The 17,789-nt window shown below is 34.3% G+C and overlaps 1 long non-coding RNA gene and 1 other non-coding gene across 2 annotated transcripts in view; both read right to left on the reverse strand.

Annotated features, from left to right (window-relative positions):
- The window catches only part of LOC146998279 (uncharacterized), a 159,620-nt gene that overhangs the window by 46,149 nt on the left and 95,682 nt on the right, over nucleotides 1-17,789 (reverse strand). The window lies entirely within an intron of this gene.
- On the reverse strand, nucleotides 10,320-10,392 carry TRNAM-CAU (transfer RNA methionine (anticodon CAU)). The gene has a single exon. It is a non-coding gene; the product is annotated as a tRNA-Met (tRNA).

Below are 17,789 nucleotides of genomic sequence, written 5' to 3' on the forward strand. Positions count from 1 at the left end.
GTGCAGTACTAATCAGGCATTATATTTCTAATTTAATCCACCCCCCCCCCGGGTTTTATGAATATTCGCACCATTTCGCATAAGAGACAAGGCGATGAGAGATCTTCATTGTCTACTCAGCAGAAAAAGAGAAAAAATGAGGTTGTAAATTGGAAAGACAAGAAGGATATACGTTTGATTAACTCTATGATTGATGTTGAAACACGGAAGAGAACTGTAAAAAAAAAAAACAATAATTGTAAAAGATTACAACAACAAAATGGGAGGAGTGGACCGCCTGATACTGCTGTTAGAAAGAAGCAGAAATATTATTACTTTTCCATTATACTTTATTTCGTTATAATTTTACTTAATATTCATTTACATTCATCCACTACGAAAGTTATGTATGTAAAAAGAACACAACATTACACGCTGCGAAAACAAAGGGCCGCTGGGGAGAAATTTTCGCGGACAGGAGAGGACGGCGAAAGGGCTAGACTGTAGGAATAGCTGCAATCTCAACCGAAGTGGTCTGCTGCTGTTCTCGAAGACTATGAAGGTTGTTGCTATAACACCTAGGCTTGAGGGTTCCGCACAGAAAGTAATCGCACACTAACACATCAGTTGACCTGGGTGGCCAGAAACCAGACTGACCTCTGCTAGCAACTTTGTCAGGCGTGAAGATTATGTAAAAGTAATCGAAGGTATGGCTGGCTGTATGGGCAGTTACTCCGTTCTGTTAGATGTAACTGTAGGTCTTTTCCTCCTTAGTTAATGCTGCCACAAATGGATTAAAAATAGTGGAAACGTAATGCTCAAATTCAGTTTGTGATGAAAGAAGATGGGACCAATAATGCAGCGTGCGGACACTGCACATCTAACCTCAACCTTCTGATCATGTAATGGTGTTTGGTGGAAAGTGTGCTAGCTCTCCGCTGCCCAAACCCTGTCATTCTGTGAATTGACATAACCGCTCCGGTGAAACTAGGCTTTATCAGAAAAATAGAAAAGATTCATGTCCGAGGCCATTCATTGTTTATCTCAGTGAACAGCCACTCACAAAACTGGATGCACTGAGGATCATCTGCTGGTTCTAATGCATTAACAACGGACAACACTCTGTAGGGATGCATTTTCAGGTCCGGGTGGAATATTCAACTTCATGATTGACGTGATATGTCAGTCTCTTGCGACAAGCATCGGGTTGATTTGGTAGGACTCTGGAGTGTTTTCTGCTGAACTGCAGCCACACTTTCTGGTGTTCGGACACGTTTGGGAATGTTTTCGGACTTTTTCAAAACAAATCCTGTTTTATGCCATCAACTGACTAAGCGTTGCATGGCACTCTTTGCTTGCACTTTGACACCATTAAACTTATTAGCAAAACACTGACCACACTGTTTCCACGAATTTGTCGCAATGTAACTTTTCATAACGTAAACCCTCTGGTGCTCTGTGAGTACCATCTTCACCTTTGCACTGTTCAAACTCACTCTGACACTGCCCCCACCAAGCTCTGAACTGGTTTGTATATCGAGTTGTGCGTACGTTTGGTGTGGTTATATGCATAAATTCACGTCCAATCATATCCACTCCCTCCGAGCCACTTTTATTTACTTTCCTTTGTTGTGTTTCTTTGTAACCTGGAACTCTGCTCTCCGAGCCACTTTTATTTGCCCCACCCTGTATATATATATATATATATATATAAGATTAAGAAACATTCAGCTTATATACACTACAAGCAAATTTGCATTCTGGTGAGCTAGACGGGACAAGTCATAATAAATATCAGAATCGTAATAACTGGTTAATAAATATGAAGTACGTTACAAAGTAATGCCTTCAGAAAATGCCATGATGACCTGCTTACCTCTTTGTGACTGATGTAGTGATAAGAGATGGCATTAATAAACAATGGGTACCATTAAACTGGAAAATTCATGGCCTTTACCTGTAACAACTGAGTTGCTTCTATTTTAGTTTTACATAAGTCTTCTCCAGAATATCCGATACATTAAAAACATTCACTTTAAGCCATGTTTCAGTTAATTAGAAATATATTTTCTAGCTGAGGTGCATTTTAGTAGACATAAAATGCGTCCGATGTGGTTAGATTTCTGCTAGTGCTGTATAATTCCTTTCCTTTTACTCTCATCGAGTGTTAAGCAGGAAATCTAGCAAAATTAATTTTTTGTAACTAGAGAATTTTCACAACTATTTCACAAATTATTTATTTTTGTCGCAGCTGTCTGGTGTCTAGACATGTCTTTTCGTTATTACTGTTGTTTGTCAAGACATGAAATAATGATTAAATACTCCTAAATAATCTACTACATATTCTGTAGCTGACAGCGATATATATCTTTCGGTCAATTCCTTGGATTTAAAATAACTGATCTTAAAAAGTGTTGGAACTTTGCTTTAATAGAAAGATCGATGCACAAAAGGTTAAGCTTTCAGAAAATATTCGCGACTACTTCTGCTACGAGATATAAGGTAGCCATATTTATCTGCATGCTTCGTAGAACATTATCTTTTGTAACTATGTTATTCTAAAATTGTAGTGCTTTCTTGGTGTATTAAAATATGCCAGTATATGTGGCGTATTAAAATATGTATTTTTAATAAATAACTAAAGGAATAATTTTATTTAGATCTCGTCGTGAAAGCTGATAATCCGCAGCTTACCACCTGTAAATACAGACATCATGGTTAGATTGAAACTCTCAGTTTTTTTCCCTCTTTTCCATATAAAGATAGGATTTCTTCTTAAGAAGATGTTGAATTTAAGGCATAATGCGATACAAAAGTCAGCTTTCTACATTTATATACCTTTCTTATATTTGGCATATAAGCATTTAATAAACATTTCATGGCTCTTCTGGGAAATTGTCAAATATCTGGTTCTCCTTGAATACGGAAAAGTATCGTCCATCATGCCCACTCTTTATTTCTTCAGATTTAATTTTGTACGAGTTTTACTTTGCTTATTAAATCACGGAGGTTTTCTAAAATTTTCAAATAATAGTTGGGAAGTTGGCTTAAGTTCTTTCGAGGACACGTCTGTGGCATGAGTGATGAATATTGAACAACAGTATTGTAGATTATTGTAGCGACATGCATGTAAGGCAAACATCCATATGTTAAGATTGTTCTTTTGCATCAAATGCGAATACAAGAAGATTTTATCAGAAAGTCCATCAAGGAGGTATTTCTCCTCTTGGACAGATAGCTTTCTAGTTCCTAGTCGTAGTTCGAATAATTCGATATATGGTAAGAGCCTTGACATTCAAAGAAGGTTTCTGAATAGAAATTAGATGCCTTTTAATGGCAAGCCTCTGATCTTACACATTAATCCCTCTAGATGAGGTTTCGCCATCTTTGGGCCTCCGGAAACGTCTCTACCTAATATTGGTTGAAAATGAGACAAAGAATTACTCTGGAATTTCACATTTAACATACAAGAGACTTTTGCCACAAAGGCATATTTAACTGAGTTCATCAATGATGTATGTTTAAAGCTCGGATGCAATTTCTTATAAATACAATAATGAGCTCATGCAACCTACTGAATTCTTTTGTTTTCTCACCTGTGCAGAAGGTGTTTATGCTTTTTGAGAAAGATTTCAATAACGAATTTAAAAAAAAAGAAATGTAATGGTATAACAATTTCTGCCAACAACTTATTATCAGAAATTAGAAATATCCTTTGCTGCTTTTAAATTTATTCTTCTTTCAAAACGTCGCTCGTAAAAATGCTCTGATTTAAAGAATATGTTTTTACTCAAAGCAAAACTATTCGTAGAGCCCTGTATGAGAACTATTTAGCAGGAGATAAATGGAAATGCATTGAGAATCTTGACGAAGCATAAGTGACTGAATAACTGCAACAAAAAATTCCGTTATCGTGCAGAAGTTAAGACAATTTCGAAAACAAATGATATTTTTTTATCTTGTTAACGCATTCAACACGCAAGCATTTAACACAGAATCACGGAAGTGCTCTAAACAAGTGAAAAGCAGAGTCATAAACTTATAAAAAAGATTTTGAAATTTAGGGTAAAATTAGTTATTTTAAAATCCGTTTAAAATCAGCATCACTGATGCTTCGGATAAGCTGGAGATGAAACTAACTGAAAGAGAAAAAGACTGAAAGAACTTTTCTAGATTTAAATAGTTAACCTTTTTATTTAAAAGATATTACTTCTTCAAGAGTTTTGCTCAATGACTTAAAACACACGTTTAATTCCCTTTACCTTTTCTAGAGACCACATTGCTGCGATTGATTGTTTTCAAAGATGAAAATCACTAAAATAAATTTGAGGTAAATTAAACAGCGTAACTAGAATTCTGAATATTGGTTCATCAAATATTCGTACAAACAGTGACTGAAGGCTTGTGTAAAAGAAAGGAAAGAAGTGCTATATTTTGCATTAACTTAATTTAAGTCCAAAAACAAGCAACTACAAAAAATAATCTCATAACAAGTAGTATAAATGGGTAAACTTATGGTAAGTAGAAATTTGGCCATTAACGCAAACTGTTGTACGAGATGTCTGAAACTCTTAGTTTTTTGCATCGTACATAATAAAAATTTTCGTTTCTCAAAGATACAATGTTATAAAATACTTCCTCTAAAAGCAGATCTCTTTTCTGCTTTTCCAGTTTGAACTTGCGTTATCTGATCCTTTAATTTTGAAGACTATATCGATACAGATTTCCGTTAAAGATCATAAAGTCTAGACCGTTAAAAATTTCCTTTAAACACTGTAAAGTCTAGACTGCTTCTTTTTATTTACACATAAGATCTATACGATTGTGACATAGTTCTTGTTTAGCCAGAATTTTGTAGAATTATTGCCAGCCTCTTCACCTGCTTCTTGCTGAGGGTCAAAATTAAAATAGAACGATGCGCATTCATAATGTGTACTATCCGTTGTTTTCTGAGTATACAAAGCAATTTAACTTCACCTTCTTACAGTCAGAAACCCATGAAAACCGTGAAACAAGCAAAAATAACGTCCTATTTCTTTGCTTTGTCTATGTTTAGCGCATTTCGACATTTGGCATTTGGAAGAGGGAGGGGGAATATTATAAAATAATAAGACAACAAAATACTATAATAAAAAAAAGAAAATCTGAAAGGTTTTTAGATTTTAAATTACGTCCAAAGGGGCGTTTTTTTTAACATTTTGTCTGTTACCTTTGTTTATTAAAAATCACGTTCTTTGCACTTAAACCATAAAATTCAGTTCAAGAGCAATATCGCATAACAGTTTTAAATTAAAGTTTTACAAAATATGAAATTGATAATAAAACAAATTTCAAATTTCAAATTTGGTCTTCCACATACCCATATTCGTAGGAGGATTATGTCATTCAAAATTCGATGGCTAGCCCCTTTAGACTAAAAAAAAGAATAGAGAGAAAACATAACAAAACAAAACAAGAAAATCCTGAAAAGAAAAAAAAACGTATGTAATATACTGTACAAGCAAATAAACAGTATTTACTATTATGCACATGAACGAAAAGGTTAACTGATACTATACGTACATTAGCACTATTTCAAGCAAATCAATAAAACATGTTATTACATGTACAAATTATAAAGACCAGCTGAAACAATGCATAAATTTAGTACTGTTGCATGTCAGTAAGCACGACTTGTTTTCAGTTATTAGTAAGAGCAATGTTTGAAGCCAGTTGAAATGCAAGTTGATGAAATAAATATTACTATAAATACTGTTCAATATTTACGATTATAAAGAAAATTGAAATGCCTTGTTCAGAACATGTATATATATATACTGTATAACTAAATAACATTTACAATTTATTGATCATATACATCAAAACTCCTACCAACCCAATTCAAACATTTAATACTGTACATGCAAATAAACTATACTTATTATTATGCAGAAAAATTATAAATATTAGCTGAAACGATACATATATTTAATACAGTTACAAACAAATAAATAAAATATATTATTATCCCAAATAAATGATAAAGACTAACAGATATAATACATAAATTTAGGACTGTTGTGAGTGAGTTTACAAGACTTTTTTTTTTCAATTAGTAGTAGGAACAATATTTGAAACCAGTTGAAATGCAAGCTGATAATAAATCTCTTGCGTGTTACATTATTTATGATTAATAACGAGACTGTAGGACCTTGCTCAGTATATATGCATATATACTGTATGTCTATATTGTAATTATTTTTTACTGGGCTAGTACATCCAAACTTCTTCCGTCCCAATACATTCATTGGGTACTGTTACAAGCAACTAAACAATGCGCATTATTCAGGTAGATGATAATAGTTAATACCGTTACAGGCATATAAACAAAACATATTATTATGCAGATTGTAGAGACATTAGGTTTTCTTGAAGCAGAAAACGTCAAAAATGAGCAATGCCCTCGCCGGGACTCCAACCTGGTCTTCTCGAATACGCGTCGAGTATGCGTCCAATTACACAACAGAGGCATGCGAAAAGGAGGATAAAAAATATTAATTGATACTAAACATAAATTTAGGACTGGTACAAGTGGGTATTGTTATCAATCAGTGAGGAACATATATTTCAAACCAGTTGAAATGCAAATAGGCATTGTAGGTGCTACTAGAAATATTATGCAAATGCTTTATGAAGAAGCTTGTTATGCCTTTCTTAGTACCTATGCACTATATTTTATAAAAATACAAATTTGACAGAGTTATACCAAATATGCATTTGGAACCACAGCTGCTAGCTAGTTCTAAAACTCCAGTGCTCTCATGCCAGTTCAGTTTCTATCCATGACTCTCTCCAAAATTTTTACAAGATAGGAATATCTGTTCTGTGTTATTGGCAAGAGGTACTTCATATCGCGATAGATAATCTTGTTCTTGGTTTGAATTGACGTTGTCAAGCATGTGTTTATAGCAAATGTCATCCAATTTTATATTGATAGATCTTCATCAATGAACAGCTTTGTCACCCAAAATCCTTCTTTTTATCTACTTTTGTTTATCTATTTATTGATAATTTTCCTTATGCCTTTTTTATACTCTTCGATTTGTGAAAGTTTCAAATAATTCAAAAAAATAATTTTCTATTTGTTTTCGTTTTGTTGCTTAATTTTGGAATAAGACAACTTGGCGTATAAAGGAGGGCTGTAGTTTTCTTGTCTTACTTAAATATCGATTAAACGATAAGATGTTTTAACGGCTTTTTAAGCAAGAGATATTTAAGCAAGAGATTATCGACTAATCTCTTGTTTAAGTGTTCTTATTACGAGTGCAGCTCGTTCCTTTTCGTATCCAAGAATTTAATCTTGATATAATTATTCCTTCCTAAAATTAATATCCCAGTGGATCATTAAGTTTTCTAATTTAAGCTTTCATGATAGAAGAGGAATTATAAATTGCAATAATTTTGTAAATTAAATCCTCAAATTCTATAAATACTGATAGTCCGTTAATAAGGTAAAAATTAAGCTCGATTTAAATTTAAATATGTAGTATACGATATGAAGCTCCGTTGCTAACGGCCTAATACAGTCTGATGATAACTGATTATTTATTTAATAATTTTACATCTATTTGACTTGGTTTCATATTAAGAAAAATAAAAGTATGCATATACAAGATTATTCAATTTTACTGCACTTCCATAAAGTATAAAATATGAAACAATTTCTGTATCTTGATAGCCTATTTTTTAATTTATTGGCGTTCCAAAATCATATACCTTTGAGTGACGATCAAGTAGTTTAGTCTCAAGACGTCAAGCAGACTTTTGTTCCCTGAGGCCACATAATTTACACAGAACTCGGAATTTAGAGGGGTGAAGATGTAAATCCATTTCGGTCGGCTTTGAGTTTGTGTCCCGCTTGTCGATGCTGTTTTGACTTATCAATCAAAAGGGATCTGGCAGCTCATTGGCTTACGTTCCCGAACCCCTTTTGGATGACATCCATCTGCCGATGGCTTGCGGCTCTTCCGCATTACCCTGCCAGTCAAATGGAATTGGCTCTTTGATTAGCTTCCCTCTACATAGATAGTGATTGCAGTGGATTAGGTATGATCAAACCTAGTCGGTAAGATGAGAGATTCTTAAAGTACTTTAGTTAAAGTAAAATATGCATCTTATATATTCTCACTATTCTCAACTATCCAAACTAGTATAATATTAAATTTAACTGAAATAAAAGGAAATATAATTCTACACTTCCGTCTTAATTAACTGATTTAAATCATGATGAAACATATAAGAATTTTATACAAAGAGGCTATCTTCGTATCTTCGTTTGATGGCTGAACACGATTCTGTTTCATTTTTAATTTACACGATAGTACATTTTAAGCAATCACACAGTTCAATCGAAAATACTTAAACAAAACTACGAAATCCTCAGAAAATGAATAATAATCATTATAGCATCATAAGAAAAGATTGTGCTGCAGGGTAGTTTAACACTGCAGCGCTAAAAGAAAACATTTTCGATTTTGAGCTGTTCAATGTTTTTTCTTTCACGTTTACAGCATTTTAACTTTGTCTCCTGTTTTCTCATAGCACGCAAATGCTATACAATGTAATGTGCCTAATATTTTCATGTTACGAAATAATCACATGCTGTAACTATCGAATAAAAAGGAATGATAAGCTAGAAATGACGAGCGTTCAAAGCCACGATGTTATGAGGTGAAATACATGGAAAGGTAACATATATTAACATTAGGTTTTCTCCCACACTTTTGTCAAGCTACCATTTAGATACATGACTGATGAAGAAGATGATATAGTGTTCTTAATTAGCGTTTTAGAAGTTCTTGTAATCGCTCAATAATTTAAAATCCAAAGACTTAGCTCATCAAAACAACTAATTTGTCTCATCATTTTCTTTCTTAAATCATGTAGAAAGAATAAGTAGTGTTTACCTAACCATTACTCCTCTGGAACCTAACAGCAATTAGATAACCTGGCAATCTTGCAATTAACAATAGTATAACAAAGAATAAACCTAAAATTATAGAATATGCAGTTACGTCAGAGCTGTAAAGAGTGTTTAAAGAACTATTATTGAAAGAGGACTGTCTAGATCTACACGCGTGCTTGCAAGTTCTAGAGCTGATAATCAACAGTCAGGATGGTGTGTTGCAATTGGAGGCTTCATGTAAGTACAAGCATTTGCGTTGGCATGAAAAGGGCAATAATGATCAGTGAGACGGAATTACCTCACACAACCAGTTCTTGGATTTTCAGCTTTGAGACTTAATATTTTGGTGATTTTAGTTCCGAGTGTTTCCCCTTTAAAGCCCTAGTAAGTGCTGTCTACATTTTATGTATCGCAGGTCCCCAAACATTATTGCCTGCAAACAGATAATCTTGAAATCTGATGTTTATTCCGTGATATCTGCTGTTATCTCTTTAACTTTGTAGTTTGGCTTTTACGGACAAATTTAACTGTCAGTTCTACTGCTTGTATTCTTTCCTGTGAGCAATTTCTGCGATTATTTAAAATTTTTTTGTGAGACATTAAAAATATAAAGAAACTAAAGCAAAGTATATAAAATAATAAAAAGTTAAGTAGTAGGAGTGTGATTGATTGATTGAGAAGAAATGAATGATAATTATTGAACTATCATGTTTTGCTATCTAGACACTAAAATTGTCTAGACACCATATGCTAGTTTAAACCAGCTGCTGTAAATTAATGATCAGTTTGGAAGTAAATAAAACAACACCGCTGGCCACCCAAATTGCAACACTAAGAAAGACAAGAGATATCACAACAAAATTTATTTAGTCGATAACATGTTGACCAAGTATCAAATGATTAAATTTATAGACTTCTGTGAAGTGTGGTTCCTTCCAGAATCAGTAGCCAGAGTAGCCGCCATTGTTAGAGATCACCGCTGACACACGCCTCAACATTGATTCAAAGAGAGTTTGGACGTGTTCTTGGGGTGCAGCAGACCAAGCAGGTTCCACACGTTGCCAAAGTTGATCTGGTGTGGCGGTGAAAGATCCGGAGAGCGAGCCGGCCAGGGAAGCAATTCAATCTGGCGATTGACAAAGATTAAAATTTCACCTTAAACAGTTTTATAAAACTTAAAAGCGCATTTCCTTGATATATACTCCTCTCTATTACTTCTTCTGTCAACATTTAAAATTATTATACCACGTTTCCGAATGAGTACTCCTTTCAAAACTCCAAAGAGGGTAGAAAGCAGACCTGAATTATTATTAAAATTTTGATTTTCTTTGAAAAACAGTTTTAATTTTAAAGACATAAAGATTTTTTGAAAGAAGGACAGATGAAAAATGAGCAACGCCTTCGCCGGGACTCGAACCACGGGCCTCTCGAATATGAGTCGAGCGTGTTGACTACTATACTACGAAGGCATGCTAAGAAGGCGGAAGAAATACCTTATATACTTCCCCTTTTAAAAGGCAGGTTGGGATTAGGGGATCCAATCGCCAAATCCCGGTGGGGAGAATTATCATCCACCAGCCTTTTATTTCGGGCGCCAATGTGGAGATATTAGGTTATTTCGGAGCAGGAGAGATGAAAACTGAGCAATGCCCTCGCCGGAAATTGAACCACGGACATCTCGAATACGCACCGAGCGTGCTGACCACTAGGCTACGAAGGCATGCTAAGAAGGCGGAAGAAATTCCTTATAAATTGATGACATAAAAAATTTTATCGGTGAATGATGTAGAAAGAAAAAGGTATAAGATAAATGCTTCTGAAGTCTTTCAAATGTTTAACCTACGACATAATGAAAGTGTCTATAATAAGCATAGTTTAAAATTCTCCTACATATTTTAAGCTAATTTGAAATATTTTGAATTCCTTTGAACAGATTATAAAAGAATAGACGTCCTCCTAAGCAAAGATTGATATTTAAAACGATTATTACGGAGAGCGCATCGTAACTTTAGAACGATGTCGTAACCGTTTAATTAATGTTCAAAACGTAAAGACTGTTTTGTATTAAATATTCCATCTGATACCATTTTTCTGGACTATAAATCTGCATCGTGATTTTCCATGATAGAAGAGCTTTTCGTAAAATTGCCTGGACTATTGAATCCCGTTCTTCTTCCACTACTTTCCAGAGACCATGAATCATGCTGGGTGTGCGCTTAGAAATTTCTCTTTTCGAGAAACAACGCCACAATAGCCTACAGATGAAAGAAAGGTCAGAGGACTTCGGAGGAATACGTTGAAAGATTATATATGCAATACATGTATCAGTCTTCATTTTCTCAAGGAATGCAGTGGTACTTTCTGAAGTAACACTTCTTGCTTGTTGTTTGAAAAGATGAAAATTCATTAACACATTGGGATAAAGTAAATATCGGACGTAAAACTTTCTCGTGATAGTACGCTGAGTTGTTTCAAATTTTTTTTTACTCTTCTTATTTTTAATTTCCCACTGTAAGAGAATCTTGGGATGATCATAAAGAGCTTACTGAAACTTTCTTTCTATTGGCGAAACTAGGTCTGTACAGTTTTTTATCGTTTTTAATAATAAAGGACATTTTTTTTTTGGTTCCATCTTTTAGGTAAATCCATTCTTCATCCATTCATCTACATAATGTATTTCCATTTATCTTTTTCTAAATAATTTTCATACAGGGTTCTTCAAATTGTTATACATTGAGCAGCATGCTTCAGCAAAAGCTGGGGAACATTATGTTTTTCTGAAGTTTTAAATTGCAAATATTGGTTTATTATTTTATTTATCATTGCTACAGATGCATTTAAAGATTCTGCAATTGATTTCTGCATATTTCTTTTTGTTACCAACGATTTACTTGTAGGAACAATAAAACAAGAAGTGCCTTTATCGAGTATTAGTTAGGAGTCTTCTTTCCATGTAGAAGTAATGATTGAAGGATTTCCTCCTTATAATTAATATAATTGTTTATTTTGCACTTCGAAATTTTAGCAGCATGCATTTTCTAACATTTCTTGAGTTATGGAAGAGAAATATTTCTCTTCGAAAACACATCCTTCAATCTACACCTTGTTTACATGCGAAATTTCTGAAGAAGAATAAATTCAAAAGCAGCTGACGACATTTTTCATTTAAAAAAATAACCTGTTTTCCGAGCGTTCATAGCTTCTCATCGAGAGAAAACCTCTTAGTTATCTGTCAGGCAGGGAGAACCGTAAGGCTGAAAGAGGTTCTTGATAGCTGAGTGGCCAGATACTTTCCCTAACAAATTGCTTTGGCGTCTGCTCCATATTGAAACGGGAGGTACTTAGTCCATTTCCCCTGGTGTCAATCGCGTAGTCTCTTGTTTTCAGGGTAAGTGGCTTGTTGATAAGCGATCAAGATTTTATGCATACGGAAGAGCTTTATGTGAGGCTACAGTGAATGTGCAGGTCCTGTTCTGGCGCAGGAATCTTCACTTCTTTGGTTGACACCAAAATTAGTGTGGTCACTGGGTCCGAATTAATTTTGTTCTAATCATATGGATAATTAATATGAACAATTTTCTAGCGATAATGTGTCATAAAAAATAAAAGTATAAATATGCATCAATGCCAATGAAGGTAAAACTCCACGGCGATTTCTGATTATTAACACCTTTTCAAGCGATTTATTAAAAAGTTAATCTTTTCCTATTATATAATACGCACAGAAATATGCCACCTGTTTTATTACATTTACTAGTTTATACAATCTCATTTAGATGAACTAAAGATCATCAAACGGCTGCGTTCTGATGATCGTACTAAAACAACTGCTGCAAATCAATTCGTTACCCATCTTAAATTAGGCAAGTCGGCGTCAGTGTGTCAGAACACATCATTAGATTACAGCCTTTGTTTCATTTCCGAGATCAACCTCCTCTTTGCATCAGCAGAGGAAACTGTCTTAAGAGTTGTTCAGCCAGAAAGTCTAGCATGCTATACAGTTCACGATGTGCAGAGAAAGTCAGTTAAAACACTAAATACGTAATCTTCATCTTCCGTTCGCCGGATCTGTCGAAATAAATTAAACCTGTATGCTTTCTCTATCCTGAAAGACTTTACATACCAAACACCTTACAATACTTTCAATGCCCGCGTTTCGGCCATTCAAAGATGTCCTGTCGTGGTAAACCGACAAGTGCACTTGCTATATAGAAGACCAAGACGGGGAAAATTGAAAAGCCAAGTCACTGTGTGCAATTACTTATACAGAGGAGCACACCGCATTCTCTTGATTTGTTGTGCAGGTGAAAGTATGTGTACAGTTACAAAATAAAAAACTTTGAAATTTCTTAATAATTACATTACACATTTTGATTATAAAGTACCAAATTTTTAATCTTATTTCTTAATGAAAATTTTGATTTAATATAAGAATGCGGGCATGGAGCTCGGCTCTTATCTTGACATTTACAGAGCTCTAGACTAAGCTATAGCTTACCTGTTTATGAATTAACACGGTCTTCACCCGCTGTTACCAAATCTGTAGCCATTGTTCAGCCACCAAGCTCCTGTAAGGACATGTTTCTTACCTAAATCAATAAATTCTTCAGCATGAGCTGGACAGTGGAGGACGAAGGGCATAGACCTGCTTACCTCTGGTAGACACTAGATGCTCCCGTTCTCCACCACCTGTCACCTGTTGAAACTAGATCCGGCTCATCACCAGGCTGTTCGTAATTGTTCTGAAGCCGGGAACGTCTCCCATCCAGAATCTATTTGTTGATTCTTAAGAATCTTCTCTCCAGTAAAGACATAGGCAGTTTCCTCGTCATCATTACTTATATATATTATCCCACCCAAACCGTTCTAGTAATTTCTTTTTCTTTATGACATGTGTGATCTTGTGACACTCTCTTGATGATATGACCTTTTGTTAGAAGTATGACCATCTTGTGCCTACTTTTAAGGGCTCGTTTATTTATCGCAAAACACTCCATGTCTGAAGTGTGAGTCCTTCCTACCTTGAGAATATGCCTAAATCGTATTGCTTGATGCTTTCTACCATTATGACATCTGATGCACTAATGAGATCTTATATGAATAATTTATTTGTCAGTACAAACATAAATATAACAGTTACATTCTCATATATACAGATGGATCAAAAGCATCTGGTCATGCTAGAACAGCATTTATAATTGGAGACTAAACATTTATATTTGGAGAATAGACGTTTGCAGAGCGCTTTTGTAGTCCTGACCTTCTAGCTTATAGCTATATATTATGCACTGCTATATATTTTGTTCATAGCTAAGCTATGCTGGAGAATTTTTATAGTCATATATAGTACGCTGAAGGCTTTAGAAACATTTTCCGACACCCTCAACACCGTATGATCATGGGGCAAGGGAACTTACTAGTAGGACTGGACTTCCTCCCATGCATCACCCTCTATCCTGTAAATGCTGAAGTTTTAAATCCGAAATTAAACTTGTAGAGGTGTGGATATCAATTTCTGTACTGATGATGTAGAGGTTAATGGAAACAAGCGGGCAGACATTTCAGTTAAATCCATCGTTTATTTGCTCAACTAACTAGTTCCGTTTACAAATATCCACAAGGTAGAAATCTAAAACTAATAACAGTTACTGTGTGATGTTTAAGTCCGTAACAAGCTCCAAAGAGGAAACATATACACTGAACAATATCTTTACGTAAGGAGTTATGAACATTTTCAACAATTATGTGGTTTTTGCCACTTTTAGAGATACGATAATTTGTTTGTACTATGTTTAAATTGTGTTTTCATTGTCTGCCATACGTTAGTTGAATAATATGTCTGCCATACATTAGCTATAAATTAGAATTTTTAGCTAGTCGCAGAAAAGCGTGTATAACATTTTATTTGTACTAGGTTTCCTTTTGAAAAAAAATCCTCTCCACATACTACACAAAGAGGATTACGGTTGCCAGCATCTCCTGCGAATGAAATTCCATTGTCGTCTTCTGAAAAAGACGCTATTTGGACTTTTCTTATTACTACTGCGCCACTCTCAATTTAATAGTAGATCCTTTGATTCCTTGGAAGTGCTTAACGAAAATGCCAAATCGAAGCTATCCATGATAGCTTCAGTTCTATTCGAAGATCTAAATTTTAACAACTTATCAATTTTTATGCAAACAACATTTTATATTTAACAACACTAAAAGAACAAAACCTAATTTAAAACAAAACTTCATACTGAAACTGATAGAAATGTCACAACAGTAAAAGAAGAGAAGAATGTAATTCACTCGATGATTCAATCAGTACTGAAAATATGTCCTGCCATTATTTTGATACGTAGTGAGATTCGTAGTGAGTATTTGATACGTAGTGAGAGAGAGGGGAAAGATGTGGTTCGCTCCATGCATCGCATAAGAAACCGAGCAATGCCTAGTGTTGACGGACCTTACTGCATCTAATTGCCCTATTTCCGTAGGTATTTCGGCCAAAAATGGGCATTTCAGAAATCTTTGCAGTTATTTTCTCTTTTATTCAGAAACAAATTTAAACTTTCTGAATATTTTCTTTTGATCAGAATTTATACTTTGCGTTGTGTTATTACTGATAATTTTCGAAACCCGTTGAATAAGCCATCGCTTATTCTCCAGGATATACATGCTTTATGTTCGAAGCCGATACTTGAGCGTTACTCCGATCACCGTCAACAGAGAGCTAGCTGATGCTGAAGTGTTTCATGAAGACATGTGCAATACCTAAGACTGAGCATTATGAGTCAGCCATTCTCGTTTGAGTCAGCCAACAACATAAGTACAGGATTTAGACAGAGAAGAGCTAGAAAGAACCACTTCGCAAGGTGAGGGCTCTTGAGATGATTCCGGTTCTCTCGAAATGAAAACCCTTCAGTTTGACTTGCGCTAAATGGTAAAGAAGGTGACACGAACGCTAGTGCATTGTTAATAGATTAACGCAAAATTCATTATAATAAAATGTAAATATAATTTTAACAAATCTCATAAAGGAGTTCTAATGACACATTTTAAATGTTTCTGTAGAATTATCCTGCATTATAAATAATCCCAACTGTTTGGTTCATGGATGGAAACCAAACATAAACAAAACGCAAAAATTAATACTACACCCAAACTAATTAGCGGTTAATATAAGTATTTTCTAGCCTCACTCATCATTCATTTCGGAGATATGGTCAGAGCGTTATAAAAGAACATAAGCTGAAGATATCTTTTATTGAAAAATGTATGAGAAACTGTTCATACGCTACCTTTAATCAAGACGTATTGTGTTTTACTGTTTTAAGCAAACTCTCAACCGTATTTTCACGAAGGAGATTAACTAATTACGATGTGAAAATCAGCTGCATACTTCGTTATCTTCAGATATCCTACCAAATTGTTAATCTTTTTTTCCTGAAAGTTTTCGTTCTGAGAATAATCTTCAACAATGATTACGTTGTTTATGAGATAGTTGAAAATTCGCAGCTTTTCCCTGAGTTTTTTGAAGTTGTCTTGGACCATAATGCAACCCGCTGTTAGAAATGTACTGAACCTGTTGGCCTTTTTTTTTTTTCTTTTTTTTTTTTTTTTTTTTTTTTTCTGTTAGGAAGATGCTTTACTTCACTTCTATATTTCTCTCTCCTTCTCACACAAAATGAAGTAGTCATTTAATTTACAATAATTTTATTAGTTTAAAAAAATAAAAACCTGAAAGCTTTCAGATTTTATATTACGCGCAAAGGGACGTTTTTTAACATTTTCCGTGTTACCTTTATTTATTAAATATCATGTTCTACGTAATACAGTATTGCCATTGCTCGCTTTGAAATCGTTTAGGTTTTTAATAAAAAATTCGTTGAAGTGTTACAAAATCTAAAATAGACAATAAAACAAAATTTAAATTCAAAATAGGGTTTCCACATGCCCATATTCTATGAAAGATTACGTTTTTTGAATTTTGATGGCTCTAGATACCGTTGTTTTATCATAATACGAAAAACATGCATACATTTATGCAGATTCTTCATTATTTAATTTCTTTAAATATAAGACAGAGCGTTAATATATGGTGACAACGATTTTAAGAGTAATACAGTCTTTTAAAGTTTTCGGCGGAAAATGGCAAAACGAAATTAATAGTCCTTCAAAGGCAAATTGCCCCTTTGGACTAACAAATGAGCTAATTGTAAAATTATCTACCAGAGAGCTTGAGAACTGAATAAGCTGTTGATGGTAGACTAATATCACCCACAACAGAAATGAAGCATTAGTTTTACCTCTAGATACACGTTTTTTCATTTCGTATATCATTTGTTTGTTCTGTTATTTTTGTAGATCAATAAATATTCCAGGATCGCTATTGTAAATCTTTTATTTTTTTTTCCTTTCTTTATCATCATGAATAAATGACTGGTAAAGTGGCTGACGATGAAAGGCTCGAACGCCGTAATTGAAAAAAAGAAGTAGGAAAAGTTGTAAAACAGGCAATTAAATAAAACCTATTGAAATCTTTAGCGAGCAAACTTAAACGTACGTACGTGCAGGCATCAAATGAGAAAAGCGCTTTGAGAACACATGATTCAAATTTCTTCAAATTCAAATTTCCTTGGAATGATATGAGAAGAAGATCCACAGCTGCCGTGTTTTGCTTGCTTCAAAGCACTCGGAAACGAGAGCAGGCAGCATAACAAATTACGTTGGTATGCTGAGGCGAACAATCCAAATTTGGGAAAAAATAAGTAAACAAAAATCCCCTGGAAGTTTTTGAAAGGAAAGCGGAATAGTTTAAGCTGTCAGAAGAGAGGCTTTCGTATTTCATTAAAATTCATGAAAAAGGCCATGCTCGCTT

Source organism: Stegodyphus dumicola, chromosome 3, assembly GCF_044657685.1.
Source record: "Stegodyphus dumicola isolate Sdum_Otavi_A_Nest chromosome 3, ASM4465768v1".
In the NCBI taxonomy this organism is placed as follows: Eukaryota; Metazoa; Arthropoda; class Arachnida; order Araneae; family Eresidae; genus Stegodyphus; species Stegodyphus dumicola.